Source organism: Medicago sativa, chromosome 1, assembly GCF_051527215.1.
Source record: "Medicago sativa cultivar Bolivia chromosome 1, Bolivia_mono, whole genome shotgun sequence".
Taxonomy (NCBI): Eukaryota; Viridiplantae; Streptophyta; class Magnoliopsida; order Fabales; family Fabaceae; genus Medicago; species Medicago sativa.
Window position 1 is genome coordinate 41,239,599 of NC_140749.1, and position 10,680 is coordinate 41,250,278.

Sequence of the window (10,680 nt, forward strand, 5' to 3'; positions counted from 1 at the left end):
TAGACATTTGTAAACATTACTAATCAATTGAAACATCAGAACCAGACAAAACAGTCAAACATCACAGAGTCTTACAAGATGATTCCCTTTGAAATACTAAGCCAAGGGATAGATTTTGAAATAACAACTGGAAACAACAGTAGGAAACAGAAATCCTCAAGCATAGGAAGTGGAAGCATCATCCTCAGACTCAGACCCAGACTCATAGCTGCAGTATCGTGCATAGAAGTTACGGGCCCCCTAGCCCTCTTGGAGTCCCTCATAAGCAACCTGTCCTTCTCTTCAATTTCTTTCCTAGCTTTAGCCAACTCTTTCTTCAGTGTCATCACCTCATGAGTCTTCTGTTCATCTTTTCCATCCAAAGTCATGATCAAGTTCTCAGCCTCATGGTATCTAGTCTTCCACTGATGCTTCTCCGACTCTCCATAGCTAGGTGCTCCAGATACATCTCTTGAGTAGGTGGGAGTAGAGGTAAAGGCATGGTTGGAATAGATGCAAACACATATCTCATGGCGGGGTAAGGCATACCAATCTTCTCAGCTTGGCTTATCACCCACTGTGTATAGGCCTCATGAGCAACACCGAACCTTACACCCATATGCTTCACCTCTTTCTTCCGAAGCTTAGACCAAGCCTCCATGAAATCTTCTCTTATTCCTGTGGGTGCATTGGAGTAGTGGAAGAAGTAAGGAGATGTAGCAAGATTGATGGGCTTTTCTTTCATCGGGAAACCAAATTGTCGCAAGGCGAGCTCCGGGTTATAGTTGATTCCACCCCGGGTACCAAGAAGAGGTACATTAAGAAACTTCCCACCACCTAGGATAATCTCTTTGACTTTAGCAGCGGGAGTGAGCCAAACCACTTCATTAGGGGTGAGAGCCATGATCCTTTGTGAAATAGACCAATTCTCTGGATTATCATGGAAAGACTTCGGAAGGTGCGAAATAAACCACCTATAGAGGAGAGGCACACAACAAAGAATGTATCCACGACCCTTGCTGGATCGATCGTGAATAGCATGGTATGTGTCAGCTAGCAAAGTAGGAACCGGATCCTTGGAGTGGAAGATCATAATAGCATTCATATCCACGAAGTCATCAAGATTTGGAAAGAGAATAAGCCCATAGATGAGGAGTGCAAGAATAGCTTCAAGAGTGTCTTGACAAGTGGTCTTGAAGTTGGCTTTCTCAAGTAGATACTTTGAAGTGAACCCTCGGATGTGAGCCTTAGTGACAAGATTCTTGGAGACATCGGTGGTCTTGAGATAGAGATCTTTAGCAATAACCAATGGAGTAGGAGGATTCTCAAGTCCCGCGAAGGGTACTCCCTTAGCAATAGATAGATCCATCAAGCAAGAATAAGCCTCGAGTGTGGGCACTAACTGAAAGTCGGGAAAAGTGAAGCACCGATAGTCCCGATCATAGAATTGCACTAGAGTGTGCACAAGCTTCTCGTCCACATTAGTCTGGAGAAGAGTAAGTAAAGCCCCGTAACGATGTCGGAAACCAGTCGGATCCTCGATCTTGAGTGCCAAATCTCTCAAACTAGCCAAATCCACTTCCTTGAACTTGTAGGACTTAGTCTTCCCCATTCCTACAATGTTTACAAATTCAATTGGTCTAAGCCCTTCGATGAATGCATGGAAAAAGAGTTTATGCATGTATGCATGTATGCATGTATGCATGATTATGTTCAAGTACAGAGAAAACATGGTGGGTTGAAATTCAAAGTCAAGGAGTCATGGGTGGACACGGTGTCCGGTGAAACTAGGGCTTTGGATAATAGTAACCGGGTTCTAAAAGGTTCCCAAGTTGCAACCTCTCCGACGTATATCATGGTGCCACGAGACAAACACTCGCTCCATGATTATCCGTAAGAAGGTCTAACTTGAGTGTAGTATCGCGTGACGACTAAAATTCGAGACAACACTCGGTTTAGCCTCCGCACTACATCCTAGAAAATGGCCATGGATGGGTTTGGTTATCTACGGTTCATAGCGTCATAGAATAATTAGAAGTAAAGTGCCTAAACGCGACAACACGCGCCAACAACATCACCCCCAAAATGCCTTAGCTATGTGGGATTGATCGCATAATCCAATACACGAGGCAACCCTCGGAATGAATTGTCGATTATATCCCTCCTAAATCCTAAGTTCACTCAGCCCGGGTGTAGGACTTTTGATATTCTCACCCCACATGTTTGCAAGAATTTAAACATTTATTCAAATAAGAAAACAAAAAGAAGCAAGTAAAAACGGAAGCGCAAGCGTGGAAATAAAGACTAGGCGTAACTCTCGAATCTCCCCAGTGAAGTCGCCAACTGTTTTATCTTGGTTTTCGGGTGTCAAACATTGATTACGTTTGAACCTTTTAACCTTTGATATCTCATTTTTTCTTGGGTAGGGAAAAAATAAGCAAAACCCTTGAGAATCGAGGTCCGGGAGTTGTTTTCGCTACGGGAAGGTGTTAGGCACCCATAACGACTATAGTATCCTATAGGAACCGTCTTTACTTTCTACGCGCGCGCTTTATTTTTTAATGCTATTTGAAAAATGATATTTACACCTATGAGTTTACTAAGTGAAGAATTGGAGGGAGAAGAAGACGTTTGAATTTTGTTTTATTTGAATTGAAGGAATATTGTTTCCTTGCCTACGTACCCTTTTAAGGGATCAAATCCACCGTAGTTCTCTTCCAAAAGATGTTTTTGCTTTTGTTGGTTGATTTTAAGTTTGAAAATGGGATTTTGAAGAATAGAAAGAGGCCTCAAGGGCATAAGATTGTGAAATTGTGAGGTTGAGTTAGTTATTTTGCAAAAGAAAGTCTAAGTATTATTAAGATTCGTTAAAATTTTATTTAAGAAAAGAAAAGGAAAATACAATGGGATTTTGATCCCAAGGTTTATTTAGAAAATGATTTGAGTGATTTTGTTCATATTTTTTGGAAAAGAGAGTTTTTTCTAAGTTTCAAAGTTCCTAGACATACATCTAAGCATACATATCCTAACCATACATCTAAAGTATCCATGTGATGTGTGTGCATGTGTCGGTGCTTGTGTCGATGTACATCATTAGAGTCCATTGTCCTTTACATCATTGGCCTAGATACATGCTATGGTCTTGCAAGAACTTAAAAGCATAAAGAAAATTACAAAATACCTAAATTTTTACATACTAAGTATTGCATGAATTTAAATGGCAAGAAGTGGGATGGAGATGGGATGCTTATGCATGAAACCAATAGATGAAATTGTTAGTAATGTAAGGCATAAAAGAATAGAGATATAGGCAAGTAAAGCTATCATAACAAAAGGTAAGAAAAATTGACATAAAATAAGCAAGAACAATGTGTAATAGACCTAGAATTCATCACCAAGGCCAGGCTTAAATATGATTTGTAATTCGCATGATCCAACATGTTTTCAAGACATGAAATCCAGGGTTTAAAATGAGGATCTAAGAGTTATGGTAAGCCTTACATTTTAATGTGAATTTAGACCTATTTACACTATTTATTCACAAACATAACTTGCAAAGCAAGCAATTAACCAACACATGCACATATTCAATACAAACACACATTCAAACAGTAACAAAATTCCACAAGATCATATACCATGAATTACAAACATCCATCAAGAAAAGAAATCAAATCATGCAATTTTCAAAGACTTTTTAATATGAAACTTAAGTAATAAAGCAAGAAATTGTCACAATATTTTTCATCAAGTTTTTTAGTAACCAAGTAACACAAAAACATCACAAAATTATCAAGAAAATATATGTATATTTCATGGAATTTTCTAAAACAAATTAGTCATGACAGGAGTGCAATTATCAAAGAAATACTGTGGAAATAGCAAAAAACAAGTGAAAAAACGAAAATCTGCAAAGGAGCAGGTCCAGGCCCAAAGGAGAGTGGATCCTGGATCATCCAAACGTACCAGGGACGTTGGATTGATCCAATTCCTGAAACCCTAGATCAAACGGTGCAAGCACATGGTCCAGGAGTGAACCAGACTGGTTCAGGTGAACCGGTCTGGTTCACACTCCCTTAAATACATAAGAGGCCGGTCCAAGGCCATTCCCACTTCTCTTTCTCTCTCTTCTCTCAAACCTAGTGAGAGAAGCTCTCACTTCTCTCTAAGATTCCGTCGTCTTCTCCGACGAGCACAACGGTGCAGGTACGGTGGCCCGCCGGTGGCGCCGCCGTACCTGAGTGTTTTTCTGAAAATTTTAACACCGTTATGTTCGTCTTTGCCTCCTCTTTATGATTCTAAAACTGATTTTTTGAAACGAGGCTTTGATAGGAGCAGATCTACGCTTGAATCCTTCGGTTTCTAGGTTTTCGAATCTCTTCGTAACTTCTTGAAATGAAACCCTAATCTACACTATTTTCTTCACTGATGATGATTATGAGCCTGGATTTACGAAATAAACGGTGAATCTTTGAAGATTTATATTTTTAGGGTTTCGTTTCGAAGTTTTTCGAATCTTTTCAAAGTTCTTCTTCGATTCACCGTTTATTTGTGTTTGTGGATCTTCGTTGAGCTTTTGCGATGAAAAACGAAGGAGTTTTGAGGAATACCTGGTTTTAATTCGGAGATTCGAACAAAAGATCCTTGCGAGTGCTTCTGGTAAGTTCTTGAACTGAAAATAAATCAGTTATTCTCTTCTTCTTCTTCACTGATGTGATTCTGCTTCGATTCTCTCTTCTTCTCACCTCCCCGAACTGTGATCGTACGAATTCTTCAAATTCGTGCTTGAATTGCAGTTTCTAAAGTTCGATGATGATGATTCAGTGGTGAATCTCTGAGAACTGTGAAGAAATTGCTTTAATTTGAGCTTAATTGGATTCTGGTAAAGTTAGGGTTTGATGAATGTTCTTCATGTTCTTGGTTATTTCTGGATTTTGATCTAACTGCCAAGACAGAGAAAGTGGCTACGTGTTTGTATGATGTGGCTTCTGATTAATGATTGATTCTGACACTTGTGATGAGTTGGCTTGTATTTATAGGCCAGCTTGTGATTTCTGATCCAATGAACATACGACACCTGTGCTTGGACTTGAGAAATTCGGCCTTGCTGAGTTTTTGCTTTGGGGACCTCTTTGCAATTTTTGAAAATTTAGGACCAATCTGTAAATTTGAAAAAAAAGGACTGGAGTGCAAACTTTTGGACTAAAGGACTTAACCGTAAATTGAAAAAAAACTTAAAGGACTGAAATAAAAGAAATGGACCAAAATGCAAAATAAAAAAGACTTTAGGGACTAAAATGCAATTATTAGGAATTTGAGGACTAAAATGAAAATTAAAAATAAAATTGAATTAAAATTGGGAAATGGAAAATAACGTAAAGTGAAACCAATAAAAAAACACAAAATGGACTAAAATGAACCAATTACTTAAATGAGGTACTTCAAAGTAACCTCTCTCTGTCGAAATTTTGTGTGAAATGACTAAAATGCCCCTAGAGACTAAAATGACTCAGAATGACTCAAATGCAATTTTAAAATGGTTTTTTAACAGGGAATTAGGGCAAGAGTTTATACAAACTAAATGAAAAGACTCAGAGACAAGTTTTAGGGATTTAAACAAAGTTTTAACACAGGATATGACTAAAATGCCCCTTGGGGCCAAACTGACTCAAAATGACTTCAACTGTGATTTTTCTTTTGAAATGGATTTTAGCATGGGATTGAAACAAAGACTTATTCAGACCAATTGGAAAGACTCAAACAATTTTCAAAGGACTAAAATGAATTTGAATGCAGGAAATGACTAAAATACCCTTTTTCATGAATTTTGCAAACAAAATTGAAATAAAATGCAGAGAAAGATGCAATTGATTAGAGACAAATTCAAATGACTTGAAATGCAAGAAAAAGTTTTGGATGACTTGAAATGCAAGAAAACATGGACAAATACACAGTTGAAAAGATTTGTAAAGCTAAGTTGAGAGATAAAGCAAAGTAAAATGTCAGTGTAAACAATAGCAAATTGGCAATTCTTCAAGAATAATAGACATATATCAAAGATGAAAGAAAATTTTGAACAAGTATTTTTAGGTCCAAAATTAGGGTATAACATGAGGTGATTTGTTTATGTGAACATATGCATTGTAGTCGAGTCATATGTTCATGCATTCATGACTGATGGTGGCGGATTTTATATCCAATTGAGGTGATTACGATGTTTTTGTTGCATCGAAGGTGACGACCTTGAGGTGATTTGGTACCACATGCATGTACGTGTCGAGTTTAGACATATCACATTGCATGAATCTTGATTGTTGTATGACGAGCTCTATTTAGTCTATTTTTATGCATTATTTAGTTTCGTTTTAATTAGATTTAGTTTTATTTTATTTAAATATTATTTCCTTTTTGAACTATTTTACTTCAATTGCATATTTTATATTTCAGGAACGAATATATGATGAAAGGTGTCTTGGAGCAAAAGAAAGGAGTCTGGAGCTGATTTGGAGCAAAAATACGAAAGATTCGGAGACAAAAATACTCTGCCCCAAAGTCAGAAGCTTGGCATGGCCCGTGCCAATGTTGGCACGGCCGTGCCACCTCCCAGGACTGCTTTTGCTTGAAGGCCAAGTTACCCTGTTTTAGTTTTACCGGAATGCCCTTATAGTTGCTTAGATTTTAAGTCAATTGTAAAGCTATAAATAGAGTAGCTGTCCATCACAAATATTCATCTTTTGTTCTTGGAAATAATATGTGACAATTGTTTCTTTGAATAAAAGTTCATCTTTATTTTCTTGTTATTTATATTATGTTCTTCTTCCTCTTCTTCTCCATATCTACAATGAACGTTAGTGAGTAGCTTTCTTTGTCTTGGGATTGTTGGATAAGTCTAATGACGTAATCCGAATCAAGCCAAGCCTTAAACCTTAATTTTATGTAACCCTAATTTCTAATCTAAATTCACCGCTTTAACATGAATTAACCATTATCAAACTGTGGAAGCGAACGCGGAGGGTTTGATAATTGTTAATCCATTATCTCAAATATCAATTCATAAAGCGAACGCGGAGCTTTGATATTCGAACAAGTGAATTTAGACAAGGATTGCGAAACATGAGAATAGTCTAGCAAACCTTGAGACATACAAAGTTTCGATCTTCAAGGGTCCCAAAGGCAATCACCCATGAGAATAGGTGTGGTTGTTGGAGGGATACACTCACTGACTTCGAGAGAAGCTTTGATACGTTTAAGAGAAACTTGTCTTTAGAAATTGGGACTAACATAAAGTTATAAGTTTAAGGGTTTCCTTGCAAAGGACTTGTCATTAGGATGAACCAATAATCCCAAGGCTCCTTTTATTTTATTATTGTTATTTTCTCTTATTTAAAAACCCCCTATTTTATAATCTTTCTTCTTTTCTAATCATTTTCTAAAAGTTAATTGAATTCATAACTCCCTAGCGGAACGATACTCTTTTTACTACTACTTCGATAGACCGTGCACTTGCGATTTGGCCTATCAAGTTTTTGGCGCCGTTGCCGGGGAGTTATTGCAATTTGATTAATTTTTTTTAACGATTAGACCAAAAAAAAAATTATATATATATATAAAATATTTTATTTCCTTTTCTTTTCCTTAACTAAAAAAAATAAAAAATCTCTCTCTCTCTCTATTAAAAAAAAATCTTTTTATTTTATTTTATTCTTTTTCTTTTCTTCTTTTTCTCTTTCTTTCTTTCTTTTTCTATTTCTTCTTTTGCCTTTAACTTCTTGGGAAGCATAAAGTAATAAAGATATGGCTGAGGAACACACTCTCAAAGAGTATGCAATCCCATCTTCAAATGAGTCATACGATGCTATTGTGTACCCAACGGTTGAGGACAATTTTGAAATAGAACCTGCACTTATTCACTTAGTGCAGCAAAATCAATTTTTCGGATCACCCACTGAGGATCCGAATTTTCATGTGTCAACTTTTTTAAGACTCAGTGGAATCGTGAATGCAAACCAAGAGGTCGTAAGGCTGCACTACTTTCCTTTTTCCTTAGGGGGTAGAGCTAGTTCTTGGTTTCATTCATTGGAATCAGGTTCTATCACTTCATGGCATCAAATGAAGCAAGCTTTTCTTGCCCGATTCTTTCCTCATTCCAAAACTGTTCACTTAAGGAAACAAATCATACAATTCACTAAAAAAGATGGAGAATCTCTTTACAATGCTTGGGAGCGTTTCAAAGAAATGCTTAGACTTTGTCCCGATCATGGTTTAGAGAATTGGCTTATTATTCACATTTTTTATAATGGCCTTTTGTGTACCACAAAAATTTATGTTGATGCAGCTGCAGGTGGAGCTCTAATGAACAAGAATTATACGGAGGCATACGCCTTGATTGAAGACATGGCTCAAAATCATTACAAGTGGACCGACGAGAGAGCCATCACTAGTTCTTCATCCTCCAAAAAGGAGGCAGGTATGTACGAAGTCTTTAACTATGATCACCTTGTTGCTAAGCTTGATGCACTAACCCAAAAATTTGAAAAACTAAATGTTAGTGCCATCAATTCTACTTCTGCATCTCCTTCTTGTGAAATCTGTGGTATATCTGGTCATGTTGGTGTTGATTGCCAACTAGGTAGTGCTATCAATGGTGTTGAGCAAATGAACTATACTCAATACAACCAAGGGATGAGGCAAAACCAAAACTTTAACAAAAATCAAAATCCCTATGGACAAGTAGCACCACCTGGCTATGCAATCAACCAGAGAGTCACTCAGAAATCTAATTTGGAAATTTTGTTGGAAAATTCTATTGCAAATCAATCTAAACAGCTTCAAGAACTCAAACACCAAACTGGATTTCTGACTGAATCTCTTTCCAAACTCAATACCAAAGTTGATTCTATTGCTACTCATTCTAAAATGCTTGAAACCCAAATCTCACAAGTGGCCCAACAAGTAGCCACCCTTTCTCAAACACCGGGAGTCTTTCCATGTCAAACTGAAACCAACCCCAAAGGCCAATTAAGTACTATTACTCTTAGGGATGGTAAACAATTAGAAGACTCCGTTGTCAACACTAAGAACAATGAAGGAGAGATAGGGAATGATGAGCCTCAAGGGGAGAAAGCCATAGGAGAGAATGATAAGTCACTTGTTTCACCATCTCATGAGCCTGAAATTCCTTTAACACAAGGTTTTGTTAAATCCAAGTTAGATGACCAGTTTAGGAATTTTATTGAAATACCTCAAACAAATTGCCACCTAAACTTAGGAATCTAGGGAGCTTTTCATACCTTGTGTCATAGGATCTGAAACTATAGAAAAAGCCATGTGTGATTTGGGAGAGAATGTTAGTTTGATGTTATTGTCCCTTTCTGAAAGATTGGGTATAGGATAGTTAAACCACTTTCTAACCGTCAAGCTAATGACTCTAAACAAGCGCTTCGTGGGAGGCAACCCATGCATTTATTTGCTTTATTTTGTTTGTTTTCTGTTGTTTTAAATGTTTTGTAGGTAATTGTCCGAGTATGATTCGAGAAAAGTTGAAAATTTTGAAGCCCCCTGGACCAGAAGGTTGGCACGGCCCGTGCTAAGGCTGGCACGACCGTGCCAGATTTTTAAAGCCAAACACCAACAAAATTCCAGAATGTTGGCACAGCCCGTGCCAAGGTTGGCACGGCCGTGCCCGATCCCTTGTTGCCTATAACCACAATTTTTCTCTTCTTCATTCATTCTCACACACAAACATCTCTCTACCTTCACTCACTTCTCTCTAAAAACTCCATTAATCCCCAACCTTCAAACCTCCATAACTCCACCAAATCCAACAAATTCTTAACCAAATCATCCTCATTCATCATTCCAAACATAAGCCACCAATCAAAACCAACCTTCACCCATCCAAACACCAAAATCATAGTCCATTAAACCCTAACCCAATTTCTTCACCAATCTTCATCATTAAACTCAAAAACCTTCCTTAAACCCCAACCACATCACTAAACCAACCTTTGTTGGAGTAAGCCCTAATAGCCAATCTATGTTGATTGGGTTTGGCTTTGTATCATGATATTGATATAAATATATGTTGTGAATATATAATAATAAGGCATTTCTTTATTGATTTTGTTTTGTTTCAAAATAATAAAGTCCCTAGAATAGTTAGTCCATTTAATGGAACATTAAGTATAACTTAATTGTGAGACCCCGTTAAACATAAGCAAATTATTCTTAAAGTATCCGTAGTCAAGCTTTATTGATAAGTAGGATATCATTAAAGCATAGAGACTATTATGTGGGTAGACTGATGATCACATCTCACAGATCATGGATAAAGAGTTATTCCCGTTTTCCCAACTTAAATATTTCTTAATAAAATCAGAGATTTTTCTTCACAAAACGGAATGTCACATTTCTTAAAAAAAATCATAAAAGAATAAATAATAATTTATTCTTCAAAATTCAATCAACAAAGTACTTAATATCTTACAGCGGAATTATTCAACATCTAAAAATAGTCTTTGGCACTAAAGCCTCATCATAAAAGTCTCATAAATAGTCTAAAACATAATAACTAGTTCAGTCCAACATCTTTATTATAAAATCTCATAAAACAATACGTAAGGAATAGAAACAATGTCAAAACTCCCATCCCGTTACGTATCAAAGCACCTAAGAACACAGTGAGAGATAGTCACCCACGAC

At 37.0% G+C, this 10,680-nt stretch overlaps 1 non-coding gene across 1 annotated transcript; it reads right to left on the minus strand.

Moving 5' to 3' along the window:
• Positions 1-8,135: 8,135 nt before the first annotated feature.
• Positions 8,136-8,243, minus strand: LOC146954962 (small nucleolar RNA R71). The gene has a single exon (XR_015025244.1). It is a non-coding gene; the product is annotated as a small nucleolar RNA R71 (small nucleolar RNA).
• Between the last annotated feature and the right edge of the window lie 2,437 nt (positions 8,244-10,680).